We start from the raw sequence: 23,943 nt of genomic DNA on the forward strand, positions 1-23,943 counted from the left end.
GATGTAGATTTAAATGATTTCATAAAAGGCCCGGCTAGTGGTAGATCAAAAAGATGGATATATGCTGTTTACAATGAAATCTGGAAGACATCACAGATTGAGGCAGCGACACGCCTTAGAGCTATAGATCAAGCCAATCTAGAAAAAGTGCTTGCTGTGGTAGATAATAGTATTAACATGCTTTCTTCCCGCATTTACACTTTAGATAATATTGTGTCTTCTGTAGTGGATATTGTGCATGATGAAGTGTCTGTGTTGTACCATGGTCAGAATCAATTACGTTCTATCATGCAATTTGCATGAACCCTTCAAACGCTTAAATCTGGCAAGGTGCCATGGACCTACATGAATGTTTCTTCTCTCTTTGCCCCCTTTAATTTGACTGACAAGCAGCGCTTGCTTTCCATGAGAGATGCTTCATTTTCTATGTTACATATTGAGAGATTGGAGTCCCTGCCTTTTTCTGTGGCAGAGGCCAGCGCTGCAACGTGGCTTATCCACGGTTTGTTAACATTACCTTTTGCTTTGTATAAATTTACAAATTGAATGAGATATGTTGCCATAGGTCGCTATGAGCCCTTAGGTAGTGCGTTTCTCCATGAAGTCTGGTCCCTTCCTTTCACTTATAGATGTTTGAAAGACGGACAGGAGGTTGATCTGAATGGGGAGGAGTGTACAGAAACACCAGATCACTCGCTAATGTGTAGGCATATACAATTGCACGGTTCTTGTAACCAGGACCGGCCAAACTTAGCCTGTGTTTTAAAAAGGGACTCCTGTTCCCGCAATCACCCCGACTTTTACCTTGCTGGGAAACAGAAGTTATTTACTTTTAAATAATGAAGATTGTTGCGGGTTAATTAAAGGTGTTGCTTATGTGGTAACCGTAACTGAGCGTGTAGTATGCTGCAGAAATGTTCTGTACCCACCCACACATGAAAATAGGGATGTTTCCATCTGACCACGCATCCCAACCTTGACAGCAGAGTTCAACGGCATGAGCAGAATAAGAGCTCTATTGTCCCAGAAAGAAGTGGCCTTGAGTTCGGCTCGGAAACTTTCGTGCTTCACATAGCTAACACCCGGACTGAGGTTCAGGCCCTTTTAAATACTGATTTACCGTTGCATTTCAGCGAGATGGTTCATTCTATCTTTAACGCATCCTCCACAACTGGGCTGGCGCATTTTTTTAAAACTGTTAGCAGTGGTCTTGTAACTTCATTTGAAAAAATATTTGGAGTCATCCCTGCTTTCTTCCATTCCTTTTTTTCGAGTTTGTTTGGTGGATTCCCGTTTTTTTGGCACTAGCGGCAGGCGTTCTAGTGGTTGTTTGCTTCCTTCAAGATGGATGCCCCACATGTGGAAGGAGCCGCCCAGCCCCTTCTGGCGCTGTTTCGCAACCGGATGCTTGAGTATTATGGCACGCTGCCGCTTGCGATTTTAAGCACGGCATATGGATTATCGTTTCGATTTTCCTACTTCACCTGTGTCCAGCCTGTGTTTCATTGCCTAAGCTGTGATTTTGACTGGGCCATTGATTTGTGTCTCTGTGGACCGGTTTCTCCTGACGTTGACTTTAATCAGCTGATGAGTCCCATCGTTACTCACGAGTTGGTTTGTACTGGCGAAAGGATTATGGCCTTGGCAGCGATGCAGGGACTAATGGGTCCTTGGAACATTCTCGCAGCAGCGCAAGATTTCTTGGCACTGAGCTTTCTTGAGAACCCACCGAGTTGTCCTCTGATGGTAATAGAGGCTCCGGTACTGGGTGAACACGTTTGTTCTTTTCCTCTTTTGAATTGGATGGCTGAACTGTTTTCGGATGAAGACGGTGATTTCATGTTGGAGGCTGTTGCTGCATATTTTGCATATTCGGTCTTGCCTTGATGACTTTAATTAGTTTATGATGATGCCACCTTTGTCTTTGCATTTTTTCACCTCCCAGTCCTATTGACTTGAGTGCTGTTGAATACTAAAATTGACATTTTATGATTATAACGTTGTTCATAATTCTTGAACTCTGCTCTCATGAAGTTGCCCTTATCTTATCTTATCTTATCCGTGCTCGGATCATGGGGGGGTGTCATATAGCTACTGTTTATCTTTATAATGTGTTAAGTTAGCATAGGCTTGTTAAATGTTTAAACGCCATTTTTCCTTTTGCTGCTTCTGCACACGACACTTAATTGTTGATTTAGCTTTCAACCTAGTAGCCCGTTGTGGTTTACATGAGAATAATATTTTATTGCTCTGATATCAGCTTTGCTTAATAAACTATGTCTGTACAGAGAGTGCTGAAGCTTCAGGAATAACACGATACAGAATTGTTATGAGGTCTGATCTCCGCACCTTCATAGACATAACATAAGTGCAGCTTCTGCCAACTTTAGGCATTAGGCGGGTTTTATATTGCTTTGCTTGGAGCACAGATAGACACTTGATGCTGTTCGCATGCAGAGAGAGCTGGTGTATGCTGATGTGATCTCTTCATTCTAGGATCTTGAGGTATGGGCCCGCCCTGTTAAAACCCAAAGAGACCTTCTTAGCTATTAATATAATATGTGAGTTAGGGAGGGTGAGAAATAAGTGTTGTTAACCCTTATTCATTACAGCATGTTAACATGCTGTCACCGTTTGCTTTCTATGGACTAGTAACTATGCTGATAACTTTGCTTCTGATAATATGTTTCCTTGTATTATCTAAGATACTGCGTTTGAGAAAACGGCATTAGGAAATAAATATTTCAAATGTGCACGTGTCTTCATTTACTCCACGTTCTGGTTTGAAATGATTGTATAACGAAAGAGCGCTCATGTGTTCCACGTAACCTGAGGTATTGTAAGTTCATGTTCTGGTTTGTCTAAACATTGGGAGTTTGTTATGACCAATGAGACACTGTAGCTAGCTCGGTAAGGGGTTTGTTGGGTACTGAGGTGAGTTTTGGGTCACCCTAATTCGCCGAGGTTCCAATCCTCTGTGCACAGTTCTGTGGGAGAACAGAAACCCTGCTACAGCCTGTGCTTGGTGACAGCTCTACTTTGTGCATTCCCTATAGACAGACAAAAATATAGGAATGGAGGGTGTGGCAGAGGACTCATCTGCATTAATCTGCTTTCTGATAGCCTTCCTGGGCAGGAAGTGGGAGAGAGGGCTGACACTCACATCTGAATAGGCTGTGTTCTGTCTCCACACAAAATACTGATTACCCCCATCCCACAGATGGCCTGTCAGACAGGGCTGGGATGAAACGGGACCTGTACACTTCAAGGAGCTGCTTTGAGGTCACCCCCACTTTAAAGGCATATATATGGATATAAGTACTGGGGTACCGACCCTACCAAATCAGTACATTGCTGGACCTGTAAAGAGCTCTGCCAATAGTAAGGACTGCTCTACTACAAAGATTGCCACTCTACTTGACGGACTCTTCCAAGAAACTGTGTCTTTTCTGTGCTGAGCTGCCCCTGCTACCTGCTGATCTCTGCCCTGTTGAGGACAAGGATTCGACCCATCTCACTTGAACCCAGAGTAACTCCAAGGTCTTGTTGGCTTGCCTCCTGATTCCTGAAGTCCCAGGACCATAAAATACTTCTAACAACTCTTCTGGTGCTGCTGGACTCCGTCATCTGTGATTCGCATCGCCTTCAATGCTGACACAGCAGCTGCTTGATGACTGCGGCTCTACAGCCAGCGCGGCTTAATGATGATTACCATCATGGCTTAATGATGACACAGTGCCTTAATTGTACAGGGACTCTGACAAAACTTTTATTAACAGCATGGACTGGCACCGACACTTGCCTCCATCCATGGGATTGGCGATGACGCAGCACCTCCTTGACTTCTCGTCTGGTGTTCTCAATGTCAACGCTTTACTACATCCTAGGTACTTTGTCAGCTGGAGCTGTCTGTGTCCTGTAATGTCCATCGATGTCGGCCTGAACTTTAGATTTAGCCCGGTCTAGTGCGACCTCAAGTAATCTTTTAGCACTATTGACTTCTAATCACTAATTTTGGTTTATTCTTTAAAAATTCATGACTTTGGTTCTACTTATTAGATTTATGTTGTTTTGGTCTTGATTTTCTCAGAAAATATTCTCTATTTATTTAAACTTGTGTGGCGTATTTTTGTGATGTTTTCATTGTGCTATTGTGTATGTGTTTGTGTGTGTGTTGCACATTGCCTCTTTAGATAAGCCTGCCTGCTCTGTGCCAATCTACCAGAGGTTGAGCACAGGTTATCTTTGAGTGTGTATCTAGCTTACCCTGACTAAAGGGGTGGTTCCTGTTTGCATAGGGTGCATACCACTGCCAACAAGAAACCCTATTTCTAACAGCAATCCAAGAGGAACCCTTCTCCTTTGAAAACTAGCTACCACCTCCTTTGAGGTGTTGGAAAAATGTCAATGTTTTGTGACCAGATTTTAGTCAGAAAACATTGATACATAAGTTAGTGTAGATAAGTTACTTATTTAGATACTTAATTAGTATCCATTTAGAATCTCATTTTAGGAGTTGGAAACCCTTTTCTGACTCCTAAAATGGGATTAGTGCATAAGAAAAATGTTTTAACAATTGCACATGCTAAATTAGAATGTTTGCGACTGGTAAAATGCTAGAACATCTGACTGCCAACAGACCAAGGAGAGACTCAGAAAACACTTTACTATAGGACACCGTTCACCATCAACAGCATCTTCAGCGCATTAGTGCTTTTCAAGAGCCATGCATCTTCCACCCTGTTCACATCAATCATTGAGTTGTTACTGGAAGAGGTGACTGGTAAGTGGAATATAAAAGCTTGTAAAAAGGTTTGCAACAATAAAGTTATAGATCTCTATATGGGAATATGCTGAATGGCAGAACCCTTTCAGGATTCCCGAAGGAAGAAGGGATTACTGAGCCTTAATCTAGGTAATTGGGGCTTTTATCACTGCTGTCCTGTGACCTAAACTACTATGGCACTCAAATCTGAACACTAAGAACACCCTTTCAGTGCATGACTTTTAGGATAGCAAGATGATCAGTCTTGGAGCTGTAACATGGAGCGCAGAGACTATGCTCTCAAAAAATCAACTAATAGAGCAAAATAATGACTGTGCATTGTAGTGCTTCTCATTATAAAATGGAAAAGCATTTATTATCCACTATTAGGTTCTACAGGTTCAACAGAAAAATACATTACCATAATTAGAAAGGCAAACTCACATGTAAAAGTGCAAGCAGAAGGCTGTGTCTAGGGCATTTGATCGCAGTTCATCTAGTAATTAGGCTCTAGTCTCAGTTCTTGGCCCTAGTGTCCCTTTGTATCAGCTTAAACCCAAACCCGTTTTGGTGTACCTTCTCTTTAGGCAGTGGTTTGAGGTGGAAAGTCCTAGCAGTCGTGTACTGCATACGGGTTTCCCCTGTCTCTTTTTCAATGGCCCAAAACCACAGGAAGAGAGACAAGGGAGTGAGCATCCTCTAACTCTCCTCATAAATGTGCCAAAACTGACAAAAAGAGAAGGACTAAGTAACAACAGAAAAGCGACCCTACCATGAATTATTCTGTCTGTGTCTCTATCCAAAAGAGACCATAGGGAAGGGGTTAAAGAAGATGGATAGAAGGGAAAATCAACAGATATTCTGCCCTCACCCACTATATAGTGGCAAGCTTCATCATAGGGTCGCTTAAAACCCCCAGGTGATTGTAGAGAGGGTTAAGGAGTAGTAACTCCTCCTACACCCCACTTTTCCTGATATTTAATCCTTTCAAGGTGGACCACTAATAACGGAGTTCAGGTGGTAACTCCTTAGGCAGTTTTATCTTTTTTTCTTTCTGCCTCAGTGATCCCTCACAAGGGAAACTTTTCCCCTTTTACCTTTCCTTCTTCTTTACCTCGCAGTGCAAGACCAGGTAGAAGAACTTTCTCCTACATCGCGGCTAAGACCTGGGACGAGCTCCCGATTGACATCAGACACACCCCCCCTCTGCACATCCTAAGGAAGACACTCAAGACCTGGCTCGACCGGAGCTGCTCCCTCACCCCCTGAGCCTTGTGACTCTCCCGGGTATGTAGCATGCTTCAAATTTCAAATAGTTTTAAGTGATAGCTCATGTAAGATAGACGGAATTAAACAATCAAACACTAATCATCAAACCCCTCTCTTAATGACTGATCTACACATGGCTCTTCATTCTGAGGGGAAAGTAAATGTCAAAACCGCACATTTCCACTTTGATTTTCTTCAACATGGATTTTTCTGCTCAAATTTCACCTTGTGAAACCTGTAGAAAGATGCATAGAGGTAAAAAGCCTTTATTGAAAGTTTTTTTTTACCCGAGGGCAAGGTGAAATAAAAAACGGTTTAACATGTGAATAATGCTACCGCTCACTTCATCTTCCGGAACACATGCGAGAAGTTAAGTGACCCCAGGGAAATACACATGGAGCTATAATGGGTTTTGCCATGGTGATGTCATTCCCCCTTATCGTTCTCAAAGAATTAGAAACTGCAGTCTTCTGTGCATGAATCTCTTCTAGAGAGACCATTGAAGCCTCTTACTTCCAAGATAGACGTTTCCTGATATGATCATTAATGCCTAGACAGATCCTTCATTGCTATTACATTGTAAATACAGGGCTGTTTTCATGTTTCTCTGATGCAACTAATAAAATTGATTAAAAATAAAAATGGTGCTCAAATTCCCTGCAAATCACTGCAATCTGTGTTCTTAAGACGCCCTTGAAAATCTCCTACATATAAGGGAAAACTCTTAGGCAAAACTGCTTCCTGAATTTCAGTACCAGATCTTTTCCATAGTCGAATAACTGTTCTACGAAAAGTAGTTTTTGATGGGGTTTTATATTATTTGAAGCTTCCGTTAAAAATGTGTTCGTTCTGTTTTTTTCAGTTCCTGAATCCTGCTCTTTATTATGAACACCTGGGAGACCGAGAGTCATAAATATTCAGTGTAAAAATGAGCTCAGTGCATCCATGAGCAATGCTTGCCGGAACAGTGACAGTGATTTTGTGAAATACACAATAATTGGCATGCAATCTGGTGTTACTCTAGGTAAATGTAATGTGATTTTCAATTACATAGCTCATTGTTAATTCAAAATGATTCACAAGGTATTTGCAGGATTTGTAATTATGCTAATTGATCTTTTAGTGAGTGTGTGATGACTTTGATTAATTTATTATGTAGACCATGTTGGCAGATAGCTGACTGCATCGGTGATGGTGTTTTGACATATTTAATAATTAGCATTATGCAATTTTGCATAGGATTACTTTCGAGAGTTTACAGTTTATCACATATGAAAAGTGGAAACGAAGTACATTGGTGTACATTTCTACATTTTAAAGTCTATACATATGTTTTTTAATGTTTCTGCTAACAGCATCGTTGAACACTTCTTGACTTAGATTTAAATGTTATCGAGACTTTAGTTTGGACGAAATCAATCCAATGACAAGTCATAAAACATTAGTTGCCTCTGAAAATGCATCCCTTGAGCACAGTCCGACACTGTACAGATTTTGGGGTCTGTTCATAAAGGTAAATTGTGCCAGGAATTTGCAAAGGTATACTCGACAGGTGTGAAACAATTTACAGATGAGTACTGAGATCTCTGCAATGGTGGCTGCTTCAGAACAGGGGGTCGAGGGGTGGGGGAGGAATTGGATAAAATAAAAAATAAGTACCATCTTCGCTGGCGCCCCCGCTGTTGCACGCCGCTCCTCCCTCCTCGCCAGCACTGGAAGCACCCAGGCTCCCAGACTCTGCCAGCCAATCACGTTGTTATTTGTCTGAGCGGCCTTTTTTGCAACTCATACAGTACGTGGAAGCATAGACATGTTCTCCATGGGGCTGTGCATAATTGTCTGGCCGGCCCAAGAGGGCCGGTCAAATAATCATGTACACTCTGGGAATGCAAAAACCACCCTTCACTGTGCTCAGACCCACCCTGACCTGGCTCCAATCCTTCACAGAAAAATAACATGATAATAGCAGCGTGTTATTATCATTTTACTTTTAGTTTTTGCACTGCTCAAATACCTGTGGGGCGACGGTCCTCCGCCTTAGCGGAGAAGCAGCTGCTGGATCTCGGTAGCCACAAATCGCACTCAAGGGATGGGAACATGAGTTTTTCAATGCATGGTTTGTCTGGAAAGTTTGGAAATGCTCACAAACTCATATGCCTGTGGGCATTTTCAAACTCTGATCCAGACCTGTTAAACCCTGGAAACTTACTAAAGCAGTGAGATGTTGTAAATCCATTCCCCGGATAGGAAGTGGTATGTGTCACCCTCAGATCTGCTGGGTGTGTAGAAGAAGCGATTTCTCCATGGGTAAAAGTGTTTTTTCTGCACAGAAAAAAATTAAAATGTACAACGCCCTGACTTCCATGTAGACATCAGCATTATGGAAAACTCTGCACAGTTAAAAAGAATCCCACAAGGATAGCCACATGTCGACCCCAGCCAATAACAGCCTTGACCAGGGACATGTGCACCAAAGATGTGTATTAGTACAAAAATGTAATAGCACAAAGCATATCATCCCATTGAAGCAACAGAAAAAAACCACCATTTGTGCTCAGGGGGGCACTAGGCCGGTTGCCACAAAGGGAGCAGGCACTCAGCGTCCAAACAGGCCAAATCAGCATCATCCCACGTATCCGAACACCCTTCAGATTCTTAGACCCAGCAACATAATCAGACCCACACAATGACAAACCAGTCTACACAAAAACAGCTACACTAGGACAAAACAACCTGAGATTATGCTCAATGAACATCAATGGGCTGAACAGTAAGGCAGTTGTTCCTGAGTTTATAACATACCTCAATTCCTTTGACATTGTCTTACTGCAGGAAACATGGTCTATAGATTCATTCATACTACAAGGATACAAGGATACATCTGTTACGGTCATCTTTTAGGGGGGCAAGCAACTTGCATCTACATAACAAAATTTGACACCACAAAGGAAATCCCATCTCCCCATCCATCAGTGAATTCAGTCAAGTTTCACCTAAACCTCAAAGGGTCCAAGGAGGAGGTGCTAATTGTCAACATGTATATAAACCCCAAATGGAAAAAAAAGCAGGAATCAAGATACCTAGTAGACCCCCTGCTCACAATTATAAGCTTGCAGAATACCTCCAACCTCATCCTCTCCGGGGATCTAAATCAACAAATCCTAGTCTCATGAGACAAAGAGGACGTACAAGCTCCCTTCACTGGAATATACCAGCCCAAACTAAAAGCAACCTTGGTAGACCAACTAAAACTGGGAGGAAATTGCTGGAAGACCTGGAGCACATCAAGCTAAGGGCACTGAATGGAAGATTTCTCAACGACTTCCCTCCGGCCGCCTCATTTTTTTTAGAAACTGCAAACTCTACTAAAGACTATACTCTAGTCTTGCTTCCATTCTTTCAGCACGTAACAGGATTCTGCTTAGGCAACAAAGGAGACAGCGATCATCAACCCAGGAAGTTTCCCTCCCAACAATTCCACATAAACTCACTCCCAATTTAGCCAGCAGGCACACATGCCACACACACTATACTTAAACAAATGCAGTCTTCACTAGTAAACTCCGGGGATGTTCTCCAGGACGCAAGAACATTGTTACAACACCACACTAATTCCACCGACAATCCAATTAGCACATGGGAAATGTTCACAGCCAAACTCTCAAGTTCCTTCTCAACTAAAGCCAGATATACCTCACTCAATGATCCTATGGCCGAGGGGAGGACCCAGAGTGAACAGCGGATTGTACTGAAATGACAAATGGGATCCTAAATCTACTACTTCGTCGACAGAAAGGCATATTTAAAAAAAGTAAGTGGGACATCAACAGGTCCAGTGGAACTGCATTTTGGGCAAAACTCCACTACGACTCCCAAGCAAACAGCACCCGCTTCTGGGCTGCCGTCAATTAAATTCTGCACCCAGCTCATGGAGGACTAACATCACACATCACAAAGGCCTCATGGACAATCTTTCTGGAATCTCACTTTATCCAGCAAATGCCTGGAACAAATACAAATCCAGACTCCCAACTGACAAACCCCACCCAAATCAAATGGAACCCAAAGCGGACAAAGCAACTTGTACAACAACTATTAAGAAGCAAAATTTGAAAGGAAGGAGAGAAGGGGCACTGGGGCCAAACGGGATACCACCAGCCGTTTTTAAACAAGATGCTTACTACTGGTCAGACACATTGGCCCCTCTCTTTCATAGTGTCAGACAGTACGGGCACCTACCAGCTTCATAGAAGAGCTCTATAATTTCTCTGATCTGCAAGTCCGGCGACAAAACCTCCTCGAAAAATAATCAGCTGATTCCATTACTAGACAAAGAGACAAAATACTTTGCTGGCACTCTACTGACAGAGCTCCAGGGCTCGGCAAAAGAGAAGAAATAATCCCCTCATATCAAACAGGGTTCTGCAAAGACACAGGAACTTAAACCAACATATTAACCATGTCACTGATCATCGACAAGGCAAAATCAACAAAACAGGTGATTCATTTTTGTTTCTTACACTTTAGGGCAGCCTTTGACAACGTCAATCGAGCAAGATTGTATAGGAAACTGGTGCTTTGGGGAATCCTGTGAGCTCTCTTGAACCTTCTAATACATCTCCACACAAACACATGGGTACAGGTAAAACTAGGCAACGGCATACACCTTTCAAGGTGCATATCAACCACCAAGGGGCTCAAACAGGGTTGTGTGCTTGTACAACACTGTTTAACCTGTACTTGGCAGATATGACATTAACCTTAAATAACTGCAATGCACATGCGGCTCGACTCGGTGGCAAAGCCATTTCCAGCATCTCATACGATGATGATGTGGTCCTGGTAAGCCATACCCAAGTGGGCATGCTTACTCAACAAAATGCACAAGTACGCTGTGGAATACCATTGAGGAGTGAACATCAACAAATCAAAAAACCTTAAGAATTAAAAATGCAAACAATGGTCCCATACTTGGTACCTGGAAAAAACACCAATTTTGAACACCCCCGCCTGCAAATATTTTGGAGTACTCATCAACGAGGGCGGCCAATTTGCCAACCAACTCGAGACAATCAGAAGGAAGGAGATAGCAATAGCAACAACATTAAGGAGGTTAAAAACAAAAGTCACAGGGACTGTCCTTTCCCCCTCCTCCCTGTGGCACAAGCCAAAATTCTACCCACCATTGCCTATGGTAGCAAAGCACTGAAGGGCAGGGTTTGAAAACGTCTGGATATCAGCATGACCAGGGTCTACAGAGTCTTGTTTAACATTCCAATTTATGCCTTACCATCGCAGATCCGGTTAGAGTTCTGCCTAACTAAACAACCCCTGGCAAGGAAAGACTCCTACATAGTGTGCTGGCACAAAATTAGGAACGCTCCTTTGAATATATTGAACCACCAGCTTTGGCAAGAACTCCGCAATACATCCAATTCGCCACAATACATGGAGGACTCCCTGGCCACAACCAGGCTAGCAGACCTAAAGGAAACTCAAATCACTCACTCAGCCTTCAAGCAAGTGGTAAAAAAAGTAATAAAAAAACTCTCCCTTGTAGAAGACAATGCTGCCTTTGCCCGAAGGAGTCATGCCTGGAGGATAATGAGTGGCTACATATCACTTGGTGCACAGGCATATTTCAACCTGGGGTGCTCCAGGAAGACAAAAGAACAATTTTTAAAATACACGCTAGGAATGCTGCCAGCGACTCCACACCTCCCACTATGGCAGAAGGGGCAACCAGCCAGTACATGTTGACTATGTGGGAATGGTATTGAGGACAAGGCACATTTAATCTGATCCTGCCCCAACTTAAATGAGGAAATGATACGTTTACTCAATCTGCATTTCTGTGAACGAGGGATTCGTACCCGGAAACAGGCTTTGATCACATGCTTCAACTCCAAGGACCTACAGCTAACCGCAAAACTAGTGAAATTAATGACACTAGTAGAAGCTAAGCAGGGAAGTGCTGTGCTCCTTTCACCTGCATAAATAGCAAAAATCTGTTTTTTTCTCCCACAAGCAAAAACTTCCAGCCCAGCCACAACATCAAGACAGGCTCTAGCACTGCCAACGCTAAAAAAAAAATTATACACACTGAGCAAGCCGTTGCTATACCTTGGAACTTCTATGGCTTTTAGAAACCTACTTTTAAAAATATCTCCTTCTTTTTCTTCTCAATATCTTTTTCTTCAAAAGTATTAATTTTAAGTGTATATTTTGTAATGGTTTTAATTATTCAAATACAATAAACTACTTTACCTTAACTCTGCAATTTCAGGAACTTAGGCCCTGATTTAGTATTATGTGGCCGAAGGCAAATCTGCATCAAAGTTGCTACACTGCCTTTCATCAAAGGGAAAGAGAACAAATGTACCATATCTACTAAGGGTGTGTGCATTTACAGATGCATTACTAGAAGGAGTCCCTCCAGTACAAAAAACAATACGTTAGGGATTTTCCTCCTTTGCATGTGCGGTGTGGATTGCAGCAGGCATGTGAAATTTCGAAATATTGGGACAAATTCAAACATTTATCCTTGTTATGCATGCCTCTGGGAACCATACGATTTTGGTGCAAATTCCACTCTACCAATATTTGAAGAAAAGAATTAGCTTTACAAATCCATTGGTGGTTGCCTGGGAACACCAATGCACCACCAGTGCAACATCCCTTTGATGAAGGGTAACGCAAAACAGCACATGGTGCAATTTTGCGCTATTTTAGGATACTATCCTGACTGGTGTTGGATAGTAAACTCTACCTTAACACTTTGTGCTGGTTTAGTGTCACAAAAGTAATTCAATCACGGCACAAAGCATTTGTAAATCTGGGTCTTAGTCGCCTCTGGCTGCAAATCCAGTGCCAGATTTACAAAGATGTCAGTCAACATAGCACAAGAACTAAAGTCATGGAACTAAAGTGCAAAGTTCAAGATTGCGTATGTTTGACTATGGCAGCCTTTTTTCTTGACGGATTATTGAGCTGGCTTCATCATATGGTTGACCTCTGTCTCTCACTCATTCCATATTACAGCGGTTATATAGTATTGTTGCATAGCGAGACTCTACATGCAGGGGTGACTGTAGTCAAACAGTGTGCTACTATTTCAAACAGATGATACTTTCCTGACAGAAATTGGAGTGGCTGTAAAAGCCCTGACTCTGTAATCTCAATAGCTGTGTTTCTGGCACAATTTGGATTATAGCATTCATCCCTCACATCTGGTTTTGCTGAAATGGGTCAGTCCACTGTACACTAGGTAAGTTCCAAAAACCCCAAGCTGACCCCTCATCTTCTGATGAGTTTGTGCCAACAAGAGAGATGGCAAGGCATACAAAGACTAACACCGAGTTGATCCTTGGCAAGATGGCTGACAAATGGAAATTCTTACTTGAGCTCTCTGCAGGAGTGGCAGAGAGTGACTCAAGGTTAAGTGAAATGGAAAACATCAATTTTTAATAGTTGATACATAATTCTACAAGTGTGAAGAAAGTCTCCACAACGGAGTGTGAGCTGGAGGCAGTGAAAAACAGAACAGCTGAAGACATTTTAAAGTTTTGACTTGCCAGGAATTTTCGAAGCTTGTTCTAACAGCTGTGCAGAATTCGAAATAGAAAGTTCAGTCAGGCTTTTGACAGAGAAGTGTAAAAATCTGAGATTTCCATTAACTATGATTTTTAGACCTTTGTGTAAAGAGCGAAATACCTAATCCCCCAAAAAGATCATACTCTTCATGGCAATATTACCCTTCTGAGGGAAATAAGGACACACAACTTAGTCTCCATAAGATTGAGACATGAGTTGTTTGGAGCTTTGTTAGCAGTTGGGTTCTGACTTTAATTTCAAAACGAACACTACTGACAGTTATAGATGTGAACCGTGGTGAGATTGAGGGTATGTAGAAGGGCAACGCATCAATTTTAGGAAAGCGCATGTAAGCCTTTACAACAGACTCTCTGTAATTCTAGTCGGAGATAGGACACATTCTGAAAACATGGGGCTCGATTCACAAAGGTAAACTGAGATCAAAGTCTAGCTTTTCGTCTTTCGGTATTCACTAAGGCCATATACGAGTATTAAATCCTCTTTGTGAATTCTGAAAGTTGTTATGTTAGACTTTCGTCTCAGCTTACCTTTGTGAATCGTGCCCAGTGTATGCCGAGGCAAGACTGCTAATGGGGGTGTTTTTTAACTGGTTATGGATCATTTGTTTGATAGATATTTGATAGACCACCAAAGGCTCAGAAAAGGATATTTGGAGGTGCAAGTGCTAGGTTGGCATAGATACTTTAAGGACTCATAATCTAAAGGGGCAGAGTTTAAGTTTTTCTTCAATCCGCAGAAGTGCTAGTAATAGCATGATAATATCCTAATTGGAAGAATTTTTTCACAGAAAGATGATTATGCAGACATTAAGGCTATAGATATTTCAGCCCATGGATGCATGGACATTTAGTTCAACTGTGGCAACCCCCTACTGCTGAAATTCATCACTGCAAACCCAGAGGCTTGCGATGTAACCTAATTCAACTCATCTCTGCGCCTACACACATTCTTCACACTGAAAGGACTTACCACAGTAAGATAAGACCATTATATCACATTGAAGAGACACCACTTGTTACCTTTGTAGTCAATCTTCCCACAAGTGCAACCACTAAGGAAATAGTTACAACAAGACCTCCTTTGGTTAGTTTAACAAACTCAACTTCCTGGAACTCAATAGCAGAAGAAAATCAGTTGTAGAATTAGCTCTACAAAGGCTTAAACGAACTGATTCCCCACAATGTCCCCATGCAACCCAACCATCAACTTACTGATTGCTTAACAAAGAGATATATGAAAATATTAAATTTAAAAAAAACATTGAAATTCAATGCGAATAGAAGAAATCTACAAATCATCATGCCAAAACCCATCTCTAATGAATCAAGAAGAAGGTAAAGACTCCACTATACCACCAGAATCTGTAGTGCCAAGTATCCTACTGCACAATTTCATAGGATCCTCACTGAATTTCTCAACTCGAAGGGCACCACCACTAAGATCTGTAACATCATGCAGACTGCTTTGTATCTTGTATCTAATGCAAAAGTGGTGAAGAAGCTCCTTAGAAGCAATACACCAGTCTCACAGCTCGCCCTGTCTAAGATCAGGGACACTATCCCAACCAATAGATCTCAGGCACCAGCTCCTTTTCAGGCAACATTTGGTCACCCAGCTCAAGAATCTTAAAAAAATCAGGCTCACCATTAGACCCCTTTCCTAGACATGCCTTGAACAACATTCTACTGTCAATGGTTACCATATTCACTGTTAAGCACATTGTCAACAATGCCTTACCTTCAGGCGCATACCTCTTTGACCTTACTCTCTTCCACAAGGGACTACACATGAAAAATAGGAATACAGATTCATTAATCTTAGCCAGCTATATATATATACCAGTCTCTTGTAGCGCCACAATGCCTTAAGTGTGCTATTAGAAATGCTTGTTAAATCAAATCAAGTACCAATCATTTTTTTCTTAGGAAAATTGCATAAAATATTAGTGTTCACTCAGTGCTTAGATTTGGAATTAAGGAATTCAGTTAAGACGCGGTTCTTCCCGAATTGCTGATTTTTATGCAAAGATCAGACAGAATAACCATGATAAACATCTGCACAAGCCCCTTTATGGGAATATAAATAGAGATATATATGCCACTGCAATACAATTCAATATGCAATGAGGAGATCTAGATGGTTACCTACTCAGATGATGTGGTCTTGTTCACCAATGCGCTGTTGAGTCTATTTCTATTTTTAATCAGAGCACTCAGAATTTCCAGGATCGCCCAATAAAAAGGTGTATAAAAATAAACACTATTATTTACACTATACATTAGGTATCCTAAATATATTGCTTTACACTGGCAATGTATTTGATTTTTATAACGGTGTCTTTTTTTATATTATACACAACACATGCACATATAACAAAGCAGTACTTAACTGAGTCATCGCCAATCCAATCGTTAACCTGGTAGGGAAGGGTCAAAACTGTGAAGACGGGTCTAATGCTATTTGTCCGGCACCTCACCAGAACATTTCCATGGGTATGTACGCTTTATTCGTAAAAATCAACTGTTGCTGGGTTGGTTTTGAGGAGGCTGGGGTTAAGTAATAATCAGAGAAGTGTTCACTTACGTTATTTTCCTATTATCACCTTGCTTTTCTGGTCCTGGAGGTGTTTATTTTTTTATTTGAGTCTTTTCAGTCTTAGTATTTAACCTATATTTGCGATCATGTATATAGTCACAAATCATGTTCCAGACTATAAATGGAGTACAAGAAAAAGTTCCAAACCCTGACTGAACATTCTAAATACTCAGTATAATGTTTATTTACAGGTGTCTCCCTAGAGTTTCTGTTTTGAATGTCACACCTTTCCAGGACTCCAAAGTCAGACACCCAGATTTTGACAATCCTTTAATATTCAATTCAATTCAATTAAAAAAATCTTTATTTCGATCGTTAAGATCATAAAAGATATCCAAATAACAACATTACATCATTAAAAAGATTAAAAATGGTTTCAAAAGATTTTTTTTTTTTTTTTTAAATCGAGAAATCAAAGTTCATAGTTACACAGTTCATTTTTAGGTGGGATTAAAAACGTATGGATCGTGCCACGTTGGAGTCCCTTATGATTCTTGCCCGTGATCTCCACATTGCCGTCAAGAATTTTGCCATCACAAACACAGTTGGGGCTGCAAGGTTAGTTCTGAGCACTCTATAGGCTGGGGCGTAAGTCCGGAAGCCCAGGTTCCTTAAGTAGGGGACCAACCAGTAGCTCCTGATTTTTCTATAAGCTTTGCAAAACAAAGCACGTGCAGGTCACTTTCCAGCTTGTAATTGCACGCAGGGCAATTGCTCGAGTCTAAATTCCCGTTCCAGGTTTTAGTGAAGGACCTCAAAGGGAGAGAGCCGTATCTCCACTGCAGGAAGATCTTCCTTACGTGCACTGGGGACATAGCATCTAAGACATATTCAGGCCTGTAAGAATCTTTAACTTTAGTAAAACTGTCAGTTAGAGAGCCTTCCCGGATTAGACTCAAAGATCTTTGTAGCATGAAGCTATAGAACAATTTAGAAAGTTCTTTCCTCGGGAACCTTGTAGACATTAGTTCTGGATTGCACCATAACTCTGGAACTCCAAGGGTCGTGCACATGTCCTTGATATATTTGAGCCATGGAATTTTGGACACTTGGATTAATCTGAGGAGCTCCTGTAGTTCGCTTCTATAGTGGGCCAAATCCTGGCTGCTCCACAGCCGCCTCCAATAAGTCAGAGGTTTGAGGCTTAATTCGTCAGTGATAGGGCGCAGTGCTAGGTCCATTCTCAAGGGGAGCAAGGGGGTACTCAGAGGGAGGGCTGTCAATTGTCTGATAAAATTGTTTTCTGCGACCTGAATAGACTGTAACGATGTATGACCCCATAACTCAGCCCCATAGATGATACCTCCTCGTGCTTGCGCTTTATAAATGTTTATTGCAGGTGCCAGTGGACGAAGGGAGGATTTTTTTGCAATTCTTGTGATAGCACCAGCCCTCTGGATTAGTTTAGTGGTTGCCTTGGTTTTGTGTGGCAACCAGGTTAGGTTTTGATTGAGAGTTATGCCTAGGTACTCAATCACTTGAACTCTCTCTAGGGGTGTGGATCCCAGGCGGAGATTTGGGCTATTCTTAGGCTTTTGGCTGAGGATCATGAATTTAGTCTTCAAGGGGTTTATTTCTAAACCCCTTTCTTTACAAAACTCCAAAAATCCGTCCAGAACCCTCTGTAGCCCCATAGGTGTTTTTGACAACAGCAGGGTGTCGTACGCGAACATAATCGCTGGCACCCTGCTGCTGTTCAATTGCGGGGCATCGATGTTAGGGATTCTACATAAGTGTTCTATCACCCCGTTCGTGAATAAACAGAACAGGGTCGGCGCCAATACGCAGCCCTGCCTTACCCCGCGTAGGACAGGAAACCTATCAGTCAGCCTACCGCCCTTTCCATATCTTACACGGGCATAATTATCTGTATGTAGCCTGATAAGGATCTGGAGAATATCTCCAGGGACACCCATGTCCCCCAGTACCGCCCACAGCTTGGCCCGTGGTACCAAGTCGAAGGCGGCACGGAGGTCCACAAAAACAGCATACAGTGACCCCCCTTCCAGAAGAACTGTCTTCCAGTATAAGATATTTAATCTGAGTATTTGGTCCACGGTTGACACTCCCTTCCTAAATCCTGCCTGGAGAGGGCTTAAAATATCAGTTTCATTCATCCAGTACAGAAGCCTATCCAGGATTAGTCTTCCAAACAACTTTTGGGTTACATCAATGAGGCTGATTGGGCGATAGTTGGCGGGGAGCAGGGGCGGCCCCTTTTTGTATATCGGGACCACCTCTGCTCCCAGCCAAGTATCAGGAATTTTCATTCCCCCCAGCACTGCATTAAATAAAACCATCAAATAGGGTGCCCAAACCCCGGGTTCCTGCCTAAAAAGATCGCCCGGCACCCCATCCAAACCTGGGGCCTTTCCTGAAGCAAGACCCATTATAGCCATCTTAACATCTTTTAAGGTGAAAGGGGGAGATGTGTATGAGGTAAGGCTATTAAAAGGTGATGTTACTAACTCATCATATGCAAGGGCATATAGTTGTTGGAAATGTTCCTGCCAAACATTGGCCTCTATGTTGGGTTCAATTGCAGAGGGGAGGTCCCCGCCCCCATGGTTAATTATTCTCCAGAATCTGCGGGAGTCCCTTTTGGCTAGGGACTCCGATAGATTCTCCCAGTGCTGTACGTCCCACTCTATTCTAGCGTTAGCTATGAGCGATTTGTACGCACTTCTTTTGGAGCGGATCTCCGCCCTAGTACCTCCTTCTTTTATGGTTACTAGGAGGTCTCGTTTTGCCAAGCGACAGGCACTATTGTACCAGGTGTTCTTGGTTTGTGCCTGTGCTCGAAGTCGGCCTGTGCTAAAGAGATCTATTTCAAGCTTCTTTATTAACTGGGCATGTACTTGCGCTATGTCCTCACTTCTATCTGTTGGAGAGTCTGGATTCCCTAGGTCAAAAGCCTCCTCGAGGATTGGAGTAATCCCAGCATAAAGTGAGGCAAGCTTTTCCCCACTGGAGGCGAGTTTTTCCCATTTTATCCGCCTCCTATTGTTTTCTAATAGGTGTCCTCCTTTCTGGTTCTCCTCTCCTGTCACAATCGCCCAAGGAATAGTATATTCTAGTTACAGAGCGTTATGATCACTGTCGTGCCTGGGTATTATTTTGAAATCCACCACCCTTTTCCATGCCTGCAGTTGTACCAAAAAGTAGTCTGTTCTGGATTGCCTCCCTGCTTTGTTGAATGTGCATTTGGATGGAATGTCGGACCTAGTGCGCCCGTTGCAGGCTCTCAAACCATAGGTAAGGTTTAAAGTATTTATCTGAATGGCGAGGGGTGTCCATGCTCTTGGAGGGGGTGCTTCAATCTGAGGAACCTGCCAACTTGAATCCTCCTCTAGGGAGGGTCCATCAAGTAGTCCAGGTAGTGGCTCAAAGTGTGAGTTGAAGTCCCCCCCTATTAGGTAAGACAAGTCCGGAGGGATGGTTTCCAGAAAAGTTGACAGAGTTTCTATGGTTTTGGAGGTGGACGCTATTTTGACCGGCCTAGAATAGATGTTTATGACCAAAAGTTTAATTTGCCCCGGCCATTCGAGTAAGACGGCCAGTATATCTACTGAATCTACTGGGTATCTTGACGCTCGACATCCTAGGTCAGTAGCGACCCAGGTTGCTAAACCTCCGGAGGGACTGCCTTTCCCACTCCAGACAGCGGGGATAGCATATGTCTGGAAGCCCCCAAAAGAAGTCTCTTCTCTTGTCCAGGTCTCTTGGAAGAGACAGACGCTAGTTGGTTGCATTAAATCGGCCCAAGAGTCCGTATCTATTTTGTTAGTTAGGCCAGCCACGTTCCAAGAAATAAATTTTATGGTTTGTTGAATATTTTGGGTGTCAAATAATTTAGCCGTCGGTCTTTTATTTACAAGCTGTGGGGCACTATCTATTTGCCCCTCATCCAATGGTGGGCCTTCTAGGGCAATTTCCCTTATATGTTGTTCCTGGGGGAGGTCTAAAGACCCAGTAGTAGATTTATCATGTCTACGGTTCGGGGGTATGTAATGCCCGCTTTCATACCCTGATGGTTGCATTTGTGCCCCTTTTATGGAGGCCAATTGTCAGTCCACCATTTAAAGACACTCATAATGGTTAAACAGTGGTAGGAGCGGTGGCTGGATAAATCTCGAGGGCCTTGGTTCCTCTCTTTCAAGTCCACCCCTTCCCATCCCTCTTCTATGAACAGTTTCCCATCCCTGGGGATCGCCATATGTATTTAGGCGGGAGGGGGGTATTCGTGACTGGTTATAGGGGATTCTCCTCCCTCCCAGGTTACCCTCCCAATTATTGTGCGAGTTTTGATAGTGACCTCTGCTCTGGGCATTTGTTGCATGGTCATTCGGAGGATAGAAGAACGAGAGGGGGACAGGGTGGATGGCGCTCCCTTCATCTTCCAGAGCTGGACTGCATATGAAAGAGACAGTTCTTGGTTCTCTAAAACTCACTAATAGGCAATCGCCACTGATTGTTTTGGGTCTCTTGCCTACCCACGAGACTCTTCTTACCATGCGAATGTCGCTGGTCATGCCTCTGGGGAGGGGTCTATGTGTTGAGAGCCAGTTAATGACTTTGTTTTTCAGAGACTCCCCTGTTTCATATGAGTCTGATTTTAGTTCGGGCACCCCAATTAAGATAACAGTATATGGCGCCACTTCAGGTGGAAGATTGACTGTAACTCCTCAGTGGTTTTGCCTTTAAATGGTTCGAGTCACGTGTATCTTGGTGGGTGTTCAAGGGGGGGTATAGGGGAACTCTTGTATTGTGCGTTCGACTGGACGTTATCGTTAACTAAATTTGGACACTGCTGCGTACTGGAGAGTTGTTTGGTGAGGCCAGAAGTAACTGGCGTTGCTGAATTAATATTTGATTTGGATGGGTGTTTACTGTGTGATTTGGTATTTTTGTCACCCACTGTATTTACTTTCGCTGCCTCTTTAGCTTTTACGGGTTTTGAAGAAACCGAGTTACAGTCATGTTTTGGGTCAGTGTTGGGTAGTATGGGGCAGAAAGCCCCCGGATTCCAACAGTCCATAATCTGTAAGGCGGTTTTCTCAATTTTAATTAATCTCGCCTCCATTTTCATCAGGCGTGCTTCTAGAGGGCCTATGATCGTCTTCAAGAGGTGGCCTATGTCAGCCAATGATATGTCCTCTTCTACTATCTCAGGATTGTGTTCCGAGTTTGGAGATGGCTGTTCAGTGAGAGTATCACTGAGCTGTTGCTGGGAGGGATCAATTGCTATCACTGCTGTCATCGGTGGGGTGCTTTCCTGGTTAGTGTGGTCAGGGCCAGGTGTATTATGGGTTTTCCCTGTTTTTCCCTTTGCTTTTTTGGTACTCCTTTCCTTAGTGATTTGTTTCACCACTATCCTTTTTTGGATGGCGCCCTCCCTTATCCCCCGATTGGCGCTAGGAGATCCCACTAAATTAGGGGTATCAATTGTTGTGGCCAATTCTTCCCTGAGTAAGATGGGACATTGGATGTTTAAATCATTAACCTCCCCCGTATTTGTTGGGTTAGGTGGTTGGGTGATTTGTGCTAGAGGCAGTGAGAGCAGACTCATGTCCTCTAAATCGCTTATTGTTACCTCAGATAGGTCTATACTCGTAGGTTGTTGTACCCCACCGCATGCACCCAATTGTGAGCTATCTATGACCCGCCTTTCTTCGGGAGTTTTTGCCATCGCTATTGCACCCATTGATGACCTCCTAACCCACTCTATTTCCTGTGAGATTCGTCTTTCTAGAAGGATGATATCATCTATCAAGAGAGAACCTGCTTTCAAAAAATAGTTGTCTATTTTGCCTTGGTTTGGGGTGGCTGTTGTGGGACCATTAGCTAACAGGTTGGCTTTGCTCCTGGTCTCCATTTTGCTCATAATGGGCAATATGGCTCAGGGGCAGCAGAGTAGAAGACGATGATGTAAGATTTGCCAAGATGTGAATTTAGGCGATAGTCACTGATGTAAATTTGTTGGCCAAGTCCAGTCTCTAACGTTCTCGAACGGCCTCAAACGGCCCGCTCTTTGCCCGGTCTTCGTCCCGCGCACGTCCCGCTGCGCGAGACTGGTTGCCTGTTTATATCCTCCCGGGTGGGGGGCGGGGCCGCTGCGGGAAGAGGCTGCAGGTGTAAGGACTGCCTCACAGTCCCGCAGCGGTGTGGGCGGTCAGGGCGGGTCCTTGATTCACCGGCAGCAACTCTCTGATGAGAGCCGCGTCCAAGCAGGAGAGCGTCCAAATCCCTCGACGAACAGGTCAGCACAAAGAAAGAAAAGCGCCCAGCCAGGTCAGCCCCACTATCACCTTCTGAGTAGCACCCGCGCAGCGGGTGCTGCGAAAGTTTATAGTACACCGGGTGGGGGGCGGGGCCGCTGCGGGAAGAGGCTGCAGGTGTAAGGACTGCCTCGCAGTCCCGCAGCGGTGTGGGCGGTCAGGGCGGGTCCTTGATTCACCGGCAGCAACTCTCCGATGAGAGCCGCGTCCAAGCAGCAGAGCGTCCAAATCCCTCGACGAACAGGTCAGCACAAAGAAAGAAAAGTGCCCAGCCAGGTCAGCCCCACTATCACCTTCTGAGTAGCACCCGCGCAGCGGGTGCTGCGAAAGTTTATAGTACACCGGGTGGGGGGCGGGGCCGCTGCGGGAAGAGGCTGCAGGTGTAAGGACTGCCTCGCAGTCCCGCAGCGGTGTGGGCGGTCAGGGCGGGTCCTTGATTCACCGGCAGCAACTCTCCGATGAGAGCCGCGTCCAAGCAGGAGAGCATCCAAATCCCTCGACGAACAGGTCAGCACAAAGAAAGAAAAGCGCCCAGCCAGGTCAGCCCCACTATCACCTTCTGAGTAGCAATATTAAATGTTACTATACTGCGCGTAGGGTTCTCTCTTTTCTTTATTTGAGCATAATGCACCGTTTTTAGGCATGTGTGCTTAGAAATCTAAGCTTTTCTTCTTATGTTAACGTAGCTCACGAGCTAATTTAGAGCTGGAAATCACACTTTTAGACCCAAGAAACACAACATGTACATGTTGATAGCATTGTATAAATGTAGAAAAAAATAAGAAATCAATAATTAAGTAATGCCGTTTACTGGAATACATTCTAAGGGAGGGCAGCATACACCTCCCATTCTCCTTAGGCTGACTACACATAAATCGTCACATTTACAATCTAATTAAGGAATTCCATTACACACAGGCCTTCTTCACAAACAAGCCTGTATATGCTCTGAATGGAATCGAGCTGCCAGTCTATGGGACCTGGAGATCACCGTCTTTATTTGAGCTTTCCTTAAATAGAAGGATCCACAATTACAAATCATTTTCACCCCATTGGAAAGTATGTAATTTATGTTTTTGGACTGGGCCATTTTCCTCACATTTATCTGTCTTAAATGCCCGATACATAAAAAACTGGCAGACTGTCCCCACAAGATGAACAAACTGTATGAAATTATAATTTTGTGATTTATTAATTAATGTTGCCATATAGTGGCTGATGATACCAACATTAATACGTGTATGCACTTTGCGAGAGACACATATATTTGATTGACAAGTTTTAATTATAACTTTTTCCTTTTCTATTTTGACTATTAAAATTGTGCATGCTTTTGTCGACTTATCTCAGATAATCTGATTATTTAGGGATAATGTCACTTCACAGAATCGGGCAGTGCTGTCTTCAAGACAACATTTCAAA

This window comes from Lissotriton helveticus, chromosome 2_1 (assembly GCF_964261635.1).
Source record: "Lissotriton helveticus chromosome 2_1, aLisHel1.1, whole genome shotgun sequence".
In the NCBI taxonomy this organism is placed as follows: Eukaryota; Metazoa; Chordata; class Amphibia; order Caudata; family Salamandridae; genus Lissotriton; species Lissotriton helveticus.